The following is a 20,306-nucleotide window of genomic DNA, read 5'->3' as shown; positions in this document are numbered from 1 at the left end:
GAGCTTGTCTGGACACAGTCCCTGTGAGCGCATGGCTGAGGGGCCACCTGCAGGCTGGGCTCCCACAGGTGCGAGAAGCACCGCTTCAAAGGACAGCCTGAAGATGGTGTTTTTAATAACATTCCTGAAGGAGGAGACTGCCACGTCACTTCCCTCTGCGGGAATTAAATGCGTATTTGGTATTTTACTAATTTAATAAAATTTAGTGTCTTCCTGGAATGAACCAGTTTTTCATTGATGAAGCAAGTTACTTTACCAGCAGTCACTCGTTTTTCACCAAATTTAACTTCAAAAACCTACAGCCCCAGTGACAAAATCCCCTCGCCAGGATGACAAGTGCTGTCAGCCACAGTCAGTGGTCCTCCAGAGGAAAGCAGACCACAGGGGGGCTTCCAGAATAGCTGCTGGGTGGGTCCCATCCCTAGTTTGCTTCGTTGAGCAGGTGAGCCTGAGAATGTATGTTCCTACGCTCCCAAGTGACAGTGACCCTAGGGACCAGCTCTGAGAGCCACTGCCCAGCATAATTCTCTATGGCTGGATAACAGCACCCAGAGTAGCTGTCCTGTTTTTGTGCAGCATGAGGTGCCATGTTAAGGTTCGACTCTGAAAGGCAAGTTGTGCCCACATTGGGGCCCGCTGCTGTGCCCACTAGCCCCTGGGTCCTGGGGAAATGCAGTCGGCCTAGGGATGTGTCATCCTGAGACGTCACACTGCCAAGGAGCTCGCAAGGCAGACGCCCTGTCCCCAGGTCACAGTTTGAGCAACCAGAACAGAATGGAGTGCTGACTGCCACGTAAGGGCTGCACAAGGTAACACTTTGTGGATCTATCAGGATGGCAATACATCATCGGAATTCTGACAGATCAGAATGTGTGAGTGTTCCCAAGTGTTTTATGTCTAACCTAACGAAATAACAGAAAACCTGTGACCCTCTGCAAAGGGGAGAAGCAGCTTCTGGCCCTCGTGTGGGGCGGAGCCTCTGACACTACACCCCTTTAAGACGACACACTCTCCGGAAGGGCACGAGACTATCATTTTAGGCTTTGGATCACTAAACACCAAGAGGGAACTTTTTTCCTGTAGTGAACACACTGAATGTGTCATTTCCAGTCCCAGCCCAGTTTTTCCTAAAGACACATATAGACAGACATGACTACCCGCGAGGAAAGACGACAGCGAAGTGCAGCTAAAAACCCCTCCGCCCTGGCTCAGAGGACAGGGCGGTGACCCTAGGGGTCCCCAAAGATGGCCGGCCGATAAGCAGAGGTTTCACTTTCCACCACAAACTATTTGCCGGCATTCCACCGACTCAAAGCACAAGCACCAACACAAATGTTCACGTCGTCAACCATCAGCATCCAGAAAAACGAACGAAGACACTAGAAGGAAGGGACGAGCCGTCGCAACAGACCCCGACCTACCTCAAAGACGCCAGGACGCCAGCATGCCCTGTCCTTGTGCTGATCTGTGATGGAGGGCGAACTGCAGGCAGCTCATCCACGTGTTCTTTTATCCTCCTAGAATACAACAAAATCGTATTCAGCCTTCAGTAAGACAGTTTCAATCATCCATCTTAAAAGCTGCTGTAACTCAGTTCTTAAAGCTCTTAGAAGCATCGGTGCTGCTTAACCTTCTCGTTTGAGGACTTCGTTCTGTGAGGTTCCCCTTCACGTCCTCAAAGAACTTCAACCAACTTAAAATATACTCGATCGTATGTTTTGGCATTAAACAGTTAAATCCTAAACACAAAATCTTCAAGTCTGCTAATGATTTTAAAATATTGGGTCTATTTTGTAAGCCCTCATATTTCCATAGGTAGGTCCTCTTGAAAAGCTTGGAACCTTAACATCAAAAGCCCTGCACAGAATCCTGATTCCTCCTGGGTCTACAAGATTTTATTCTGCTCATACCGAGGCAGGGCACACAGCATGTGCTCCCCAGAACAGACTGTCCTACCTCTCAACTAACACCCTGGGCCAGCGCTCTCCCAAGCCAGCGTGCGCCTAGAGTTTTCACTAAGGTACAGGCTTATATTTGTTACCTCATCCTTATAAAATGTGTCTTCTAACTAGTATACCTGGAATACTAGTACAGCACACAATTACAATTCAGAAATAAGAGATCTGTGCTGAATTTGTTAGGGGTACATGACCCAAAATACTAGAAATGATTCTCTAGATTAGCACTGTTTTCAAAGTACATGAGTCTCAAATTCACTTGAGAATTGGCTGAAATATGAACCGCCTTCCCCCCCGCCTCCCTCCACAAAAGACACAGGCAAAACTGCATGCAATTTAAGGGGTATGTAGGTTCCTACAATACATCTCGATTATCCAGCAGGACCCATCGTCCCAGGTATAAAACCTTAAAATATTTTTTCAAATAAGGCATGTCGTAACAAAAAAAAATATTGTTTACATACTTGCGCCTGTGGCTAGCACCTGATACTTTCTGGGTGCCTGCTCCTAACGCCAATAGCATTCTGGGACTGGCCTTATAAATTGATTGCTCTGTACGCATCGCCTTCAGTCAAGTTAAGGCTGACGAGAATAAATGAACCATAACCAAACTGAAATGGATTACTTCTTAATGCTACAATGATACCAGGACTATGAAACATTTTAATTAAGTCTTAACTTTTCAAAAAAGTGAACATGCAATTTACAAAGCATTAAACACATACTGAGTCCTAAAAACGTAACCTCTAAAAGTTAGCCAAGTTCTAGTTAGTCTTATTTAAAAAGGTGGCTCATCCTTACACTTGAGTCCAATATCCAAAGACTAGAGTTCTGAGACCAGGCATATAGTCAGCAGTGATAAGGCAACCACAGTGAGCCACCGCACACGCACGCCCTTCCGTGGAGCTCGTACTCCATGGCGGCCTAGAGTGCTCATGTACAAAGACAGAAGGACTTTACTATTTCTGATCCTGAAGAATACCTATCGCCATCAAAGTGACACTGCCAAATATGAAAACAATAATTGCATTAAAAGGTTTCCCGTAACTGAAATCTTAAAGCATAACTGTGAAAGGACTATACGACTTCAAGTTGGACAAAAGTAATGTTTTCAATTTATTTCAGGATAAAACTGGGACAGGAAGAAGCAACTGCCAGTTAACGCTGGGTTTTATCTCCCGCTCCAAAACACCTGACTTGTTAAGAATGAAAAGGCTTCTCTAACCATAGCCTAAGGTTTCTCACAGTGTGAAGAGCCAATGCCACCCACGCGTCCCTCTAAGAATAAAACATGGGAGATGTGATGGCTCATTCTCAGTAGTCAATCAGGTGACGATGCCCCTGACACCCTCCCTCCGCCTTGGAGCTGGAGACGGCATCCTCTCCACTGAGCACACCAGGCCACTACGTCAATGTCACTTACCGTTCATACTACGTGATACGTAAATTACATAAATAGGAATATTTTCCAAGAAAGGAATGTTTCAAACATAGATAACATAACTCAACAAGCACAGAGGCTGAGGAGCACTCTCGAAGCTGTTCAAATACAACGTACGACTGTAAAAATTAGCAAAGCAGGATTTTAATAACAGCTGGTGTTGAAAATACCTTGCCAGACATCACCCTACAAGGCAGGTCGCTCTGATGCGGACTCCACGTCTTACGGCGCGACCACCAGACCTGCCAGGCACCGCTCACAGCGGACTCTGACCCTCTGCCTCCGAGACAGACGTGAGTACAGTGACGTGCCATTGTTACGGGCGATTCACAGCGGGCAAGCTGCCCGTACACACTGAAGCCACCCATTCCAGTATTAACTGACTGGATCTTTTGAGTGCAAGAAAACAGTGTTTGAATAAAATAATCACATCAAAAAGATTAAGGCTCAAAATTCAAAAACCAATTCCCAAGGAAACTTGAAAAAACGCCCATGAAAGTAGTGACTGTAAAACACTTGACAGTACTAACCTACAAGCTCATTCTGCTTCACCAGTAACACAATTTCAACTAGTGAACAAATGATGAATATGATTTCAATATAACTTAAATGTTTAATTGGAAATGAGAAAGTCAAAAAATGTCTCCACATTTAATTTGCACATGACTCTTGCATTGAAAATTTGCAATAAAATGAAAATAGCAAACTAAGGCTTTGGTTTTCAATCAAATCAGTGCACCTTCCATGCAAATTAATAAAAATTCAATGATACAATGAATAACTTCCACATTTCAGCTGTCATTCTGTAAAAAGCAAAATCCATAATAGGAACATTCAATTCTGGATTCCCAACGACAGCTGGCTTTTCAGAATTCTAATAAAGCTACCGATGTGGGTATTTTTACATCACAGGTTATACACAAGTTTTCCATCGGATAGCAATGAAACCACACAACCTAGTTATAAACAGCTGTGAGGGTATGGTAAGTAGAGACAGGCAAAAGCATCTCATAAAAGGTATCTGAAGGGTGAAGAAGAGTCTAAGGCACGCAACATGAGAAGCCACCAGGGAAAAAGCACACTGACACCACAAATGTACCTTGCACGCCCACCCTGGCGCTACGTCTGGCATGGCCGACGGTACTGGGCAGCTGCGAAAGGTGGAGGACCAGAGCCCACCACACTGCCTATGGGAGGATGAGGCAGGACACGCACTCCAGGAAACTGTTCGACAGTTTCTACACTCAGCAATTCCTAGATTTCCCCCCAAGAAAAATGAAGTGTACAGATGATGTGTACAAGAACGCTCACCATAGCTTTATTCATTGTAACCCCAAAATGGAAATCGCTCCAGGAGTGTGGCCACAGGGGGCTGGACAAACAAAATGCAGCACATCCATGCAGTGGCCAGGTACGAACCCTGATGCCTAAGAGAGGCCAGAGGCGAGAGTCCATTTACAGGATGGTCACAACTCCGAAAGAATCCACGGGGACCAAAACAGTGGCTGCCCCTGTCCTAGACGGGCTGGCTGGGAGAGCGCACATCATGTCTGAAGCGTGAGGAAGCAGGTCACATCAGACAAAACTCATAACTTTGGAAGAAGTGGCAGGCTGGTCCAAATTTTTAGAAAGCAGGATTTTAAGTTTTAAATTAACGAATCAGAAAAAAGTTCACGCAGCAACTCAAAATTAAGAAATAGTACATAAAATAAGGTCGTGTCAAGTAAACAGGTAAGAATCATCATTTATAAATATGAAATAACCCTGAAATTACAAACTACGGGAGAAAAAATAAAGATTGCAACATTTTCTTTAGCCGCAAGGCACATTTTTTTTCTCAGCTTACTGAAGGCAACTAGATTTCTTTCACGAAAATAATTTATTGGTATATGTACCATATTTTTCTCCAAAGAGCGTAAGTAATATTGACTGTATCAAAGAAATGTAAGTTCAGCAAAGACTCATATGGACTCTAATAAACTGATGACTTTATCAAATGTAATTCACATTGTCTAAGAACAGTTAGTGTTGACTGAGTCCCAAGGGCCCAAAGGTGTCTCCATAAGCCACATCTGCAAAGCAATTGTGACGAAGTAAACAGCAGCTTGGGAGTGAAAGATCCCATTGAAAATTTTCAAACTTCATTTTGCCCCCCAATTCCTACAAAATCGTTTCAACTGAAAATAGAACAACATTATCCTCTTGTGAACACCTAAGATTTCTCGAGCACCCTCAACACAAAAGTCAAAGAAACCCTCTCACTGATCACTGCATAATCAGGGTTAGGTTTTTAAAAACAACTTGGACTACAAGGACAATAAATTACTTTTTTAGTTCACAAAAATATAATTTTTATGAAATTATCTGTACAACCTCCACTACATTCTTTTAAAGTTCAATATCTCAAGGAAATTCTTGCCACATCAAAGAATCCCACCAGTTATGTATCAACCTAGCTCACATATAACAGACACTGGAAAACGATTATCAAATGATACTCAACAGTTTATTTTTCACAAATACTTAAAACCACTTAAAAACAGCACCAACTGTCACTTTGAAGATACCATGGAAATCAGCGTACTAGGAAAAACGTATCCTGCAGAACCAATGAGTGGATTTACGTGCAGCAAACACCACGATGATGTGGCTGGGGAGAAATCAGACATCAAACAAGTATAATCGACAGTTATGTGTTGATTGTCTGTTTAAATCTACTTTAAAATAGGGTGGAAAACAGGTGCTAAACCCAGTCCCTGATGAGGCAAGAGGACCTTCGCTCAGCAAGCCCTTCTGGGGGGCCACGCTTCTCATAGAAGTGCACCCCAACCTGCACCTACATGAAAGTACGTTAGCGTGGTGAAATGCTTTACTGCCTCGTCCTGAACACAAGATACCAACATTTCTTTAAAAAAAGACAAAAGATACCATTCTATTAAAAAAAAAAAAAAGACAAAAACAAAAGGGAAAGTTAAAAAAAAAAACTTGTCACTTTTTTTAAAAGCACAAAATTTTCTCATTATCAATTACCACTAGGTTTGAGTTAGACTGTACAAAGCAGATTAACAGAAAACACAAAAATATGGCATAAAAAAATGAAGAGTCATAAATCTCACTTCTCCCACTTTCTGTGTATGCACAAAGTCTGTGTAAACAACTCCCATCCTGAACCCCTCCAACACCACAGCTGCGTCTCGGCAGAGCCCAGGACACTGGCCCCCGCAGGCATGACAGGGTCTTCTGGGTGACCCGTGAGCCCCTGAGCCGCCTGCAGCCCTCCCCAAACCACACGCACCTTCCCTCGGAGCTCACGAAAACATTCCCAGTGACTCTGCGTCGCTTACACTCAGCTGACACACCGTGTGGCACACAGAAGTCTCACTTTGACTGTTGGCAGGTCCAGTGTGACCTTGGAAGAAGTGCCTGCTCAGACCCCACGCACACGCGGTGGGGACCATCTCACAGGGGCGACCAAGACTGCAGGAACGCGGTGCAGTTCTGAGGGAGGCAGTCAGCATGTCATGGACCAGGTCAACAGGCTGAAGGGGGTCACCACTCCCGTGGCCCAGCTAGACCGGGCACCCCCACGCAGGTCCCCAGTAAAAGGCAGGAGGGCGGGGAAGGAGGTGGTGCATGTTCCCATCAAGCCAGAAAGCTGGAACACACCTGGAGGTTTGACAGTTCTAAATCGCTGGGATTTTGTTCTGTACGTGACCATTTAATTACACTCAAAAGACTGAAAACAGGCAACCACCCATCGAGGTTAAAAACCAGACTGCAGGTCATTTCTTACAACCAGTGGAGTGCACAGGGCTGCCTCTCTGTCAAGCAGTCTACGACCAGGAGTGCGACAGCTCAGCCTCCGCCGCCTGCCTCCTACCAGCGGTGTGGACCAGCCAGCGGGTCTGCTTCCACCGTCCAGGCCCCCCGAGCAGCCAAGACCTCTTCAAAACCGTAAAGTGGATCACAGCACGACCTGGGCCAAGCCTCCCCCGAGCCTTCTCACTTCACCAAGAAAAGCCATGTCGCCCCATAGGGAGTGAATCGGATGGGGGAGGGGGACAGAATCGCATGGCGCCCTGTGTGAGGCACACGCGGATGACACACCTGCAGTAACCCGTATCCATCAGAAAGAACGGTGGCCCCCACCGTGCCTTGCCCACTCAATCCCGCCACAGTGGGCGTCTCTCTCTTCCTCACTGTAAATGGTGGTTCTGCTCGCACTGAACGGTCCCCTCGCCACCTCCAGCTTTGCTGCACTTCCCTCCTTCTGGTCATTCGGGGATCCACTTAAATGTCTCCTCAGAGGAGCCTTCACTGACCATCCTCGCTGAACGGACCTAGGCTGCCCCACCCCACAGGCACGCGCGCTGCCAGCTGTGTCCCCAGAGCCTGGGACAGCCCCTAGGACTGGCACAACATGTGCTGGGCAAGTGCTTCTTCGTGAGTCTAAACCAGCACAGTGCACGATGACACAGTGTCTGCTCTCCGCCGCCACCTGGAGAGGACATCTCACGATGCTGAAGGATGGCTGTCACGCGAGGTGGCGTGCAAGGCCCCGCCGAGGTCACCACCTTTTGAACAGCAAAGCGCACCTGCTCCAGTCCCTCAGTGTGAATGTCCATGCAATTGTCTACAGTTACTGTCCTAAGAAACGTCGATTTTTTAATTTAAAAAAATCATTTCGGGTTGCTAAGAAGGCTTCCAATCTATGTAATAATTGAACAACAGAGCACAGTTCTTTGGGAAGGAACACAAGTGTTTACATTTTTAACTATTTCTAGGAAGAGTAATCTACAACATAGCTGAGCATCTCCACCCCAGATTTGCAAAGGAAGTACAGCAGAACCTTTACCCACGGTTTTGCTCCCCAGTTTGTTACCCAGTTAACCGGGGTCCAGAAACACTAAGTGAAATAAACAAGTCACCGGTTTTAAGCTGTGCACCGCTGAGTGCTGTGCTCACATCTCGTGCCACCCTGCTCTGCCCCGTCCGGGACCCGTCAGCCCTTCCTTCACCCACACTGTACACACCCCCTGCCTGTTAGTCACTGAATAGCCTTGTCAGGTGTCAGATCCATTGTCACAGTTCCACACGGTTTGTTAAGCCACCGTATTTTACTGCATAATGTCCCCAAAGCACAAAACTAGTGACGCAGGGACTCAGACACCACAGAGAAGCCGGAAAGTGCTCCCTGCCCATGAACAGGTGAGCACGGGAGTGATATGCTCTGGAGACCACGTGGACGCAGTGTCTCTGCAGCGCATGTTGTAATCGCCCAGTGCTGCTGTTCCTCTGCCTGTGCCTCATTTATAAACTGAACTTCATCACAGGCCTGTGCACACAGAAGCAAATGTATAGCACATAGCACACGGATAAGGTTTGGTATGTGTCCCCGTGGGCGGGGGGGTGGGACACTGGACAGCACCCCCTCCAGTATACCCAAATAATCCCAAGAAACTGTAATACCAACACCAAAGAAGGCAATTCTTCCAGAAGAGACTTTATGGTTCTCCCAATTCTTGATACCGGAGACATAAAATTTAAGTTAGCTATGTGGGCACAGCAGCGTTGATAATGTCCACTTCCCACGGCTGGAGAACTGCAGACTTTTTTAAATGGGAGATTTCTGAATTTGAGTCTAATGCCTTCCTCCATCACCAAAGAATAAACTAAACCATCAGTAAATTCAGTTTAATGCCTCATGAGGCAAACTTAATATTGGTAACTCTGAGACATTTTTATATTGTTTTTATAACCTCATCTAATATGTACAGCACAGACTTTATTTAGGTCTCTAATCCCTGGAATTGTCTTTGGGAACTTTGGACTTCAAAGCTCTCCCAAGTTCAATCATGTATTTCTATTCCTAAACTTTCCTGTTGCCTGCAACATTGTTTTGAACACATCTGACCTTGGCTGACGCTCTGTGTTTGGCCGGGCACTGCAAGAAATAAAGTTCTCACTGTCCATAGTCCACGTAGGTAGAATCTAAATAAAGACTGTACACACCCAGTGACCCAGCAATTCGACAGCTGACTCTCACACGTGCTCCATTACACACGTCCAAAGACATACTATAGATATATAAAAGAATTTTTACAGAAGGAAACACCAAGTAAGCATGGCCAGAAATGGTCTGGTACACACCTAATAGTACCCGACCAACAGGTGTAAAACATAGGGCTCGCGCGCATGTTCCTGAACCAACCTCCCAAGCAGAACACTGTGAGGAAATGAGCAAATGGTACACACTGCGCAGGTCCTTCCACGTGTTACGAATACATACTAACACGCCTGAGTCACAATGGCTGCCCCTCGGGAAAGCTGGGCGACTTGAAGATGCACGGAGGAAATGACTTTCGCTCATGCACCACTCTGTTTCCACATTTGTGTACCAGATGCATATGACCCAAAAAACTAAAAGCTGCATCATTAGTTTATGCGTCAATAGTATCAGAAGGCGAGTTGACTCTGATTAGGTGTCACTGCTTTCTAAAGTAGAGAGTGTGACAGGACTACTTCTAGATCTCAAAGAATGTGAATAATGGCTACAAAACAGGGCCTACCTAGGGAATGTTAACTTTGAGGAGTAAGAGGACAGTGGAGCGTCCACCCCCGGCTTCCCTATTTCCTCACGCGAGTCACGGACCAAGCAGGAATTAAACGAGTAACTGTCAATAATGGCTGTGTCTTCAGCTCGCTTATCTGTGTGCTCCTGGACGTGACCGTGGCGCTCCGTGGAGCCCTGAAGGCCCAGGCGTGTTGTGGTGTGAGGCTTGGTCCCCCGGGCCCGGCTGGGGGTCCAGGGGATGCCTTAGCCCCATGACCTGCGTAAACTGCACTGACGGTTTCCGCCTCGTGCTGTCATTCGTCAACTGCTGCTCACTTTATCCATGACAGTCGACATTCCTGAGCTGACACCTTTCCCAGGCGTCACAAGGACTGAACGAAGCCTTCCACCCCGAGCCGGCGGCCCTCACTGCTGCTGGCCGCTGGCCGCACCTCGTGGGACACAACACCGTCGCCGTCCTCAAACACGCGACCAGCACGGAGCACGGCCGCTCCCACCAGTCCACCGGTCTCCATCTGCGTCTCTTCTGCCACCTGCCACCAGGTCTCAGCCGCTGCCGCACCCACGGTCTGAGCCCCGACAAACGTACCATCTCGCTGACCACTGACATGCCAACCTGCCGGCCATTGCTCTACTCCCTTCTCGTCCCATTCTGGGCAAGCGCCAGCTCCACGCCCGTGTTCCAGCCCCAGCTGGCCCACAGCGGGGCCTCTGATGGCACCCGCCATCGTGCAGGTGGCACTCGGGCATGCTCACTGAGGTGAGCCGTTCTCCCCTTTGTTCTAAGTGGTCCTCTAACTCTCCTCCACCCCTAAGCAGGAACAAATCCTTCCTAGTTATTTCTCTTCCCGTGCAAATCCTTCCTTGCAAATCCTTCCTAGTTATTGATCTTCTATTCATTTTTTTTCAAACTCCCTGTAACACTAAATTCTGAACAGGTGTGATGTGTCAAGTCACCCAAGTGTACCCACCAGCACAGCTGCTGAGCTGTACATGGCCAGTGCTTTTGTAGATGGGTCACAGGACACTAGACGACCAACAGATGTGAGGCTCTAACAAGCAGATCACAGCGATGCATTAAGAACAGGCTCCCAAGACTCGCGTTGTATCCCTGTGACCCTTCTTGCATTCTTCCTGTCTGCCTGCCTCAGTCTGTACAAATGCAACGTTGAGTCTCAAACGGGTTCTCAGAAGGAGCACCCCCTCCAGGCGCTGACCATCCCTTTCCGCTCTCCCCAGGTCTCCCTTGCATTGCATAACGCTCCTCAGGCAGCATTCTGACCTCGTCCACTAGAGTGGCGGTCGCTCGAGGTCAGAAACGCCTTGTACCCACCCCCACCCTGGCTGCCTCAGTCCTTAATGAAGCAAGTACTTGCTGAACGGAGCTGATACTGCACGCCATCCACACCTACTGCAGATGTAGTCATCGTAACCCACGGCCACTTCTAGTGCATGACCTATTCTATTTCCAAACAGAGCCATGACACAACCCCTTATCATCAATCTGTGGCCCTACATGTTTGAAAAAGTCTTCCTGACCAAATACAGTGTTTAGTACAGATCCAAGTATCGTTTGACAGCAACAAAACATGTACATTAAACTAGTATTTTAAAACCTATTACTTTTAACGGTGATAAAATTCTAAAAATATCAAAACTCACTGTAATACCGGTGCCCATGCTAGTGTGTGTGCATGCGCACGCCTACGCACTGTGCGAGAGACAGCAAGCATCAAAGAGCAAACAGGAAAGCCACAGCTAGCTGCCCAAATGGGCTCTCAGGTGCTCACTCCAGGAGGACTTGCCAGGGTGCACGGACCACAGCGGCACCAGGGGCTCGCGGTCAGTTCACCGCAGCAGAGAACGGCAGCCTCCCGAGGGGGCCAGGAGTAGGAGGGAGGCTAAGTGAGGGTGGGCTGGGGAAGAGCATGCATACTAGGGAAACCGGAAAGGGACCGAATGCTGGGTGAAATTTATGAAAAACTATGCAAAGTAGTTCAAACAATTAAGAGTCTTAATTCTCTTTCCACCCTACTGAGTATAAAGGTAGAAAACTTAGGCAGGTTCGAGTAAATTATGCACGACAATATGCTGAATGCTACATACTGTGCATTAGCTCTATGGAAACGTACAGCACGACTCTCGCTGCTGACTTGATCCACTCGTTCTCCAAAAGAAGCTGGACTGCGATAGCCCACTCCATGCTAATGAGCGACCAAAATCGGACCACAATACAAACTGGGGACTTTCTAAGTCCTCTCTAAATACTGCATTATTCATTTATCTCCCAACCTTCCATCAGCTCTGAGGTCAAGGAGAGAAGAGACAACAAGAGGACAGCTTCTCGCAGGGAGGGCCACAGACTGTGTGGGGTCCCCGTTCTTCCCGACTTACACAGAGCAGTTCCCACTTACTATAAAATACACAGCCGAGGACACAAGAATATACTAAACATACTTACAAGACAAAACCTAAAATGTAGGAACTTAAATGTCTACTCTACAGAAAAGTTAAACTGTCTTCTTAAAAACATTTCAAGTCACCATTTTAAAAGCAGTATTGAAAAGCAAACAATACCTATTTTACAGGTAACTCGTTAAATTCCCTATATTCTATCCAACTGAACTATAATAAATGTTAGCTATGGACCAAGATAAAGGAAGCAAGTGAAAGAGCCCCAGGAACCTTAAGAACCCCTGCAAGTATTAGAATCATCGCCCCCCTTAAATGAAACTAGCAACACAAAAAACCAAGTCAGAGAGAGGCTTCTTCCACGATGTGCCATGTGCTTTCTCTCCGCCCATTATCTACACGAGCAGTTTCCTGCCATTCAGCACAGTACCCGGCGTGCTTCCCAAAGCCTCTGGGAGGATTAGGTGTTTAACTCAACTCCTTCTGCTAGGCATCTTAACCACTCTGATGTCAAGTTCCATCACTGGAGGGATCACCACAACCACACCTTCGGTGCCCATCAACGTGCAGACAGCCGCAGACAGCTGTCCCGGAGCAGAAGTTGCTGGCTTCACAGGATGCCCTCTGGGGCACGTCTCGCTGAGCAGCTCTGCTGCCCCGGCCCCGAGAGCACTTCTCACCCCTCTTCAACCACACCGACTTTGGAGGCAATGAGAAAAGGCGGTATGCGAACTCTTGGACCCAGCGCCTTCTTGTGTATCTAGAATGAGGCCTTCCCCACGAGGACGAGGGTGTGGACACCTCAGGCCTCATACGTGGACCCCGACCCCTGCTGTGTTTGGGGCTGCACCGCCACCACACACTTGTACAGCCAGGACACAAAACAGACTCTGGTTTTTTAAGTTCAAAAATGTTAAGAACCTGGACATGGTTCCATAGTGCAGCAGTTAGCACATCTGCTTTACACGCAGAAGGTCCTGGGTTTGCGCCCCAGTGGAGCCATGGTCCATGGTCTACGGCCATGCCACCCTGAACAAGCCCGATCCCGTCTTATCTCGGAAGCTAAGCAGGGTCAGGCCTGGCCAGTACTTGGATGGGAGACCATCTAGGAAGACCAGGTTGCTGTAGGCATAAATAATAATGAATAATAATTAAAAAATGTTAAGAACCCAAGTACTCCTTCCATGCCACCACGCCCCACCCCCCAGCCTTAGAGAAAAAGCTCTGCCTCCCAGCCATCATCCTGACTCCCTTTACGAGTTCACGCTCTCCCTTGTTGCTTTCCAGCCACTCCTATTCGGACATCAGGACGCTCTCTCCCATTCTTAAAAACTGGGCTACTCGCACTTGGCAGGCTCTTCTTGCTGACACTCCAGTGCAAACGAGTGGCCAGAATTTACCATTCCTTCCCACTTTTCCCACACCCGACTTCGAGCTCCAAGGCAGGAGCCCTTTTCCTCACTATCGCATGCACAGACTGAAACAGAAATGCTCCTTTACTTAGGGTCTGAATAAGCCATCCACCATTCTCAACCACGCCCTTGAACTGGTGGTGAAAACTCTACTCTTACATCCATGCCATGACTTTGTATTTTTCTTCTGGATTTTCCCTCAGACTGATTCAAGAAACACTAAGGGCCAAACACTGTGCTATGATATGGGGAATGTCAGTAAGATGAATAAAGTGCAGGCACAACAAGCAAAGCAAGAAGTACATATCCCGACGAAGGGACAGGAGTGACTAGAAGTGACGTCCCTCTAAAGGGGGAAGCCTCTTTCATAAGAGACCCACAGAAAGATCAGGCAGAGGGAACGTGCACTTAGTGGGCAAAGGGTGGACAGTGGACGTGCTGGAACGTGCCGAGAGCAGTTCGAAAGGCCCTGCGCCCCACAGCACAACTGGGTTCTAATTCGGACGAAATCGACTGCGTTTGACTCATTCACGCTGTGAAGGGACTACGTGGCACCACGTGGAGAACAAAGCCCAAGAGCAGAAGGGTGAGCAGGACCGGTCAGCAGGCACAGCGGCCGCCTCCAGCCAGAGATGGCAGTGCCGCAAAGGAGAACGTTTTGACCGGGCAGATTGGTTTTCCAGTTTTTAAACGCCCAACAAACCATCGGAAGTTCAAACCCAAAACATGTAAATCCAGTGGGTTCCATCCTCGCCCTTGGGCAGCTACACGCCCCACCCCTCCACTCTTGAGCACTTACCTTCCACCTCAGCTGATGCTGTCACCATCACTCTGCACAAACCAGAAGCTCCACGATCTCTCTGCACCTCCCTCCTCCACCAACGCCCTAGTCTAGTGTTATCACGCTACTTCTGAATCATTTCCACCTGGTACTAAGCCAACCTGATACTAAGCCTTTCAAACATCAATGGGGTCTGGGGAGTGATCAGTGATCTAGGGGGTCTGTTTTCTGGTCCTGACCTCTGGCCACCTAAAAGGTAAGGATCACAGCAGCAATCATGGCTGCACCAGGACCTCACCCCACCTCACCCCCCACAGTCCCTTAGGAACAGCTCAGGGGGCTCTGCTCCCTGACCTTCCAGCCCCTTGGACCACACCCTCTTCACCCCATGACCCTCCCAGGCCCCTCCTCCAGGAAGCCGGCAACTGGCAAGCACTTACTCACCTTCCACACCTGCTCCCAAGTTACCACGCAGTGAGTCCTCCCGACAAAGGCGGGAACTCCTAGGCTTCCAGGTACTTGCCATTCCCCGCCACCTCCACCCCATTACTACCAAGTGGTCTGACAGGCTGCTTCCGGCTCTACATACACCCGTTAAAATCCAACTCCCAAGGGGGCAAAGACCACGTTTTGTTCGTTCTTGTATTCTCATCAGTAAACACCACCTGTCCTATGGTCAGTGCCATTCATTCCCTAAACCAACATTTAACAAAGGACTTTCTAGGAAACATGGATAAACCGCTAAATGATAAATAAGATCCCTACTCTCTTTAGAGCTGACATCCTGGAAGGAAGTAAACAAAAGAACATGAAAACTTCACAAGAAGGTTTAAAGAGAAATCTTGAATGACAAAATTTTTTCAGGACTTTAACAATATTTGCTTAAACATTTTATGGAGGATCAAGTGGATAATAAATACAAAGGAAAAGTAACAAGAGTGAAAAGGACTAAAATATAAGTTTAATGTGTACAATTTATTTCTCGGGACCTGGGTGCTCAAACACACCTCCCTTGCACTCCTGCACCAACGAGTAAATTATACTACAGGAAACTGACTTTACCCTGACACCTACCGAATGTGAATGTGTACTTAACAAACTTTAAAAGTTCAACCTAAAATTATGCATTTAAAAAGATAAAAATAAAGTACATAATCACAAGCTATGCGATGAAATTCTGGAATTACAATCATGTAAGGAATAAAGTCTGACACAAATTTACTATTCTAGACCAAGACTTCCCAGGAAAAAAATGCAAACATCAGAATTTTTAAATTTCTTAGAAGCTATATTAAAGGGGAAAAATAGCAACAGATGAAATTAGCTTAATAGTACATGTTTTATTTAACCCAATATAGCCAAAATATTTCAACATGTAACTATATAAAAAATTGATATTTTGCATTCTTCTTACTAAAAGTATTGCAATTGTGTATTTTTTTTAATTGTGTATATTTTATACATCTAATTCAAGTGGTAAATTTTTCAATACTTGTGAGTACTTAGAATTCATTAAATTTAGACACAAAATAAATGTGCACGCCCACACTGATCCGACTACACTAACTGAACTGACAACTGAGTTTCAGTCGCCGTCTCCCTGGTCCCACTGCAAGGACTTGTCTCACGTGGCTGCCACACAGGACAGCACTGCTCCGACAGCGCACGCTGCAGCCACTTGCTGCGTCACAACTGCGCTTTGCCAGCACGGACAGAATCAAACAGGATGCGTCCCTTTGTCTCTGGAGACGGGCATTTCTAATCCCCTTATCTGAAGTAGTGGCTGTCATCTTCTCTACCCTTGTGACATAAGTTGTTTCAATTCCGTCACTCCACTTGTCCCTCTAGGTCTAGACACCAGTGCCGGGGGAGCTGCGGGCTGGTCTGCAGTGTGCACAGCGGCATCTGCAGCGCCCAAAGGTGCTCGCTCATCCACTACAGGTGCCACATTTTTCCGACCCATCAGAACGAACGGGGAGAAACTGGTTTTGACAGCTACCTTCCTTCCACATTGCTTAAGTAACTATGAAATAATTCAAATTGTGAGGTATGTTCAATCACCCAGGGAACACCACATTCATTCACAGGTATGAAAGATAATATGAAACACTACTCCTTAGCTTACCTTACCCTAACATCTGTAGATTAAACTTACTCGTCCTAAAATGAAAACACATTATACTGCAAGGCGGAAGTTAAGCATCTGCCTATATATTTTCTATATTGTACATCCAACCCCCCAAATTTGGAGCATATCATTTCCCAAAAACTTCTGATCTTCCTCTTAATACTTTAAAAGACTTAATGGCTCCAGAGGTAAAAGTCAATGTGGCACAATATACAGCTAAGAAACAAAAAGATAAGGTCTTTTTAATTTTCCTAATCCATCATCACACATAAATCTAAATAGTAGCCGTAGTACACATACATCTACAGCTTTTATTTCTGAGATAAAAACAGGGCTGATAAACAGGGAGGAGGCACGGGAACCATGGTCTGGAGACAGCATCAGCATCAGTAATGGATACGTGGGGAAACACAAGCTCCAGACACTCCTTTTTCAACATTTATGAAATTTTCTGCATTCGTGTGCATAAAGTACTGCCTTCTGTAGAGATATTACTCACTAGAATCACAGGAGCTAAAATAATCTGAACATAAGGAACAAGTGAATAGGAAAAACAAATCTCTCCAGGTATCTAGCCTCATAAATTTTACTTAGAAGACAGATGAAACCGTTTTACTCGCATCAGCCTGCTTGAGAATGCTTCAGCTGGAAAACAGGTTAATAAGCCACCTCAGGGGAGAAGCCTGGTTCTGCTGTCCTGGGCTCTGATGCTTTCATTTAAAAAATGAGGGAAGGGGAGCCCGGTCAAGGCAGTGGGGTAGGTGAGCACTGCTGACGTCCTGTAAAACAAACCCTAGCAGGCACTTAGAGTCTGCAGCAGATAAGGCTAGTAAAAAAAAAGGGGGGAGGAAGGGGAGTGCGATGTTAAAAGATCAAAGAGATGAGGCAACTTCCTTGAACACAGATAACTCACCCTCCCAAAGACAACTCCACTTCTAGTTCGCAGAAACCACAAAACGCCTGGGCAAGTGCCTGTCCTGGATCAGAGAGCACACTATGCTATGGCAGTGTTTGGGCAACAGGACAGAGACAGGCACAGGTGACATCTGGGTTACAATCGATACTTGTCCCTTATGCACAGGTATTCTTGCTAGACATACACAAGAAAACTACGTACTGAGATATTCAGAAGGCTGCAAACCAGGGGACTGGGATTTTTTGCACTGTATAGTCACTGTTTCTTTGAAGCTATTTATTGTCAGTATAGCAACTAGGTGCTCTCATTATGGATCAATTTGTTTTAATACACTGCATGATTTTGAACAGACTGAATCAAATATACATGTAGTATAAATCTTTGTGTGCAAAAGGCAGGCTATACATTTTAATCAAAAAATTACTTAATTCCCATTTATTAAACTCCTTGGCAGGCACAGCTTTCTGAAGTGACTAACGAAAACTGAAACTGCAAAGAAAATTACAAATAATACACATGGTCTTTGAAAATACATTTATCAACTCTTCATCTTCGATCTAGAAAAGTAGATGAGGTCACACCCAAAAATGGTCAGGCCGTCACTTCAATCCATCACAATGGTGTCATTCTATTCCTATTACCAGGATGGGAAACAAACACTAGGACAGTTTTTCTAGCACCTTCACTGGGCAGGCTTAACCATGTTCAAATATATTGATACAAAAAGATTGTCACTTTCATTTCCAACACTGTTATAGATGGTTGAAAATCTGTTATGTTAAAAAACCTTTACCAAATCTTCAACATGTACCTTTCTAGATTACCTCTTCACTTGAATTAACTAGGCGTGTGAACACAGCAATAAGATTTAGACCTCAATAGAAATGAAACAGGACTTTACGCAATGCCTGTCACCTGGCAGGAGCTGGGAGAGGTGGGAGCAGGGAGCAGGAGGGCAGGTCTGGACCGTCTCTATTGGCCGGGGATCTCAGACAACTTACAATGTGCTAGGACAGTCATCATGCCACCACCAAAAAAATGAACCAACCCAAAATGCAACCACTCCTCATTAGTGGCACTTTAGAACAGAAGTCCTCAGTGGTGGCCCCAACCCTACACTGGGGTCACCCGGGAAGCTGTTAAGAATGCACAGTGTTTAGCAACTCCTGACTTGTGGAATCAGAAACTCTGGCCCAGAACCTAGAAATCTGTGCTTCCATAGGCCTTCCAGGTGATTCTGATGCCACTCGAGGGTGAGAACCAACGAGTCAGCGATGTCCAAGGCCGCTGCCTTCTGAGAGCAGGGCTCATCCCCACAGCCGCACTCAGCGTGGGGACCAGTCTGGCACACGGCAGAGCCCTCCACTCATGCTCAGGCACGGGGAATGGATGTGGCTGTGAGGTCTGAATGGCAGGGCTCCCCAGAAATTCTATGCGACAGAGAAAACATCACTTTGTATGCAATGACTTCATTATGACTCCATTTGCTAAACTATTGGCTCCATAGTGATCCTAATATTTAAAATATTCTAACCAAGTCCGTGAACATGTAAATATTTAACCAACTCAAAGATAACATTATAGACGAAAACCAAGGAGCATATCACCACTGCCTTCAACACTAAAAAGGTCAAAATTAAGGGAACTGCTGTGAGATAGTTTACTTTTTCTCATTACATAAAAAGATTAGGCAACATTTGTAAATCTAAGCAATGTCTCACAATGTGATACAAATTTACATCATGTAATAATCTGAAAATACCAAGGAAAATTAACTACAATCATTCTAGCAAAATGTACAATAAGATGTTCTCTATTTTCACAAGATAATGTGAATAATTTACAGAAAATAAATTTAAATAAGCATACAAAAATAAAAATGTAGGTAATTCATAGTGACAGGATTATAGTTACACAGTTCTTTTAAAACCCGAAAACATACGCAATATCTCGCTCCCATTCGCAAAAGTCCGGCTGGTTGAAATTTTGCATAAAAGACAGAACAAGGAGGAGACTCAGGCACAGCTATAACACAGAACATAATGGATCATTGTGGCTACTCATTTAAGTGTTTGATGCTACCTCAAATACATGTATTTTCTACCTTAAACCAAGATGTATAATACATAATAAAAATGTAAACTCGATGCTGTAATGACAATTTCAGAGCTAGAAACAAATTTTAGATACAAAATAACAGTTCCAAAGTCTCTGATACCACCTACGATGCAACCGCCTGTACAGAGCATTTGAGAAATGTAATGTCCACTTACATGACTGGTGATGTGATGCAGGCCCCTTGTATTTAATGAACAAAAAACTTATTAACTATACTTTTTAAAAAATGAAAACAAAAAAAGTCATGTATTCAAACTAAGTACACTTCTTAATTCTACCTAATCCTACTATTTTGGGGTCTTAATTTTGAGACACAAGTAGCTTATATGAAATTTGAGTGACTATATTCAATGAAACAAAACTGAAATTTTATTTACATTTATAAGCGGAATACCATCTCTCCTAAAATTCTTTAACTCAGAAAGACAAACTAATGCTAGCTTAAGATTTTTAAATAAACGTAGTCAACAAAATATAGTATCTGTTGTAGAAGACGGAGGAATTGGTAGAAATAACAGTAATTCAAGCCATAAAACAATGTATCTGAAAAACAATTTTTTTAATGG

At 45.6% G+C, this 20,306-nt stretch overlaps 1 pseudogene; it reads left to right on the top strand.

Annotated features, from left to right (window-relative positions):
• The first annotated feature begins 13,396 nt into the window (after positions 1–13,396).
• Positions 13,397–13,516, top strand: LOC120610757 (uncharacterized; annotated as a pseudogene).
• Positions 13,517–20,306: the final 6,790 nt, after the last annotated feature.

This window comes from Pteropus medius, unplaced genomic scaffold, assembly GCF_902729225.1.
Source record: "Pteropus medius unplaced genomic scaffold, Ma_sr-lr_union100, whole genome shotgun sequence".
NCBI classification, from domain to species: domain Eukaryota; kingdom Metazoa; phylum Chordata; class Mammalia; order Chiroptera; family Pteropodidae; genus Pteropus; species Pteropus medius.
Note: the sequence above shows the minus strand (reverse complement) of the source record. Positions and strands in the feature narration are given on the sequence as shown.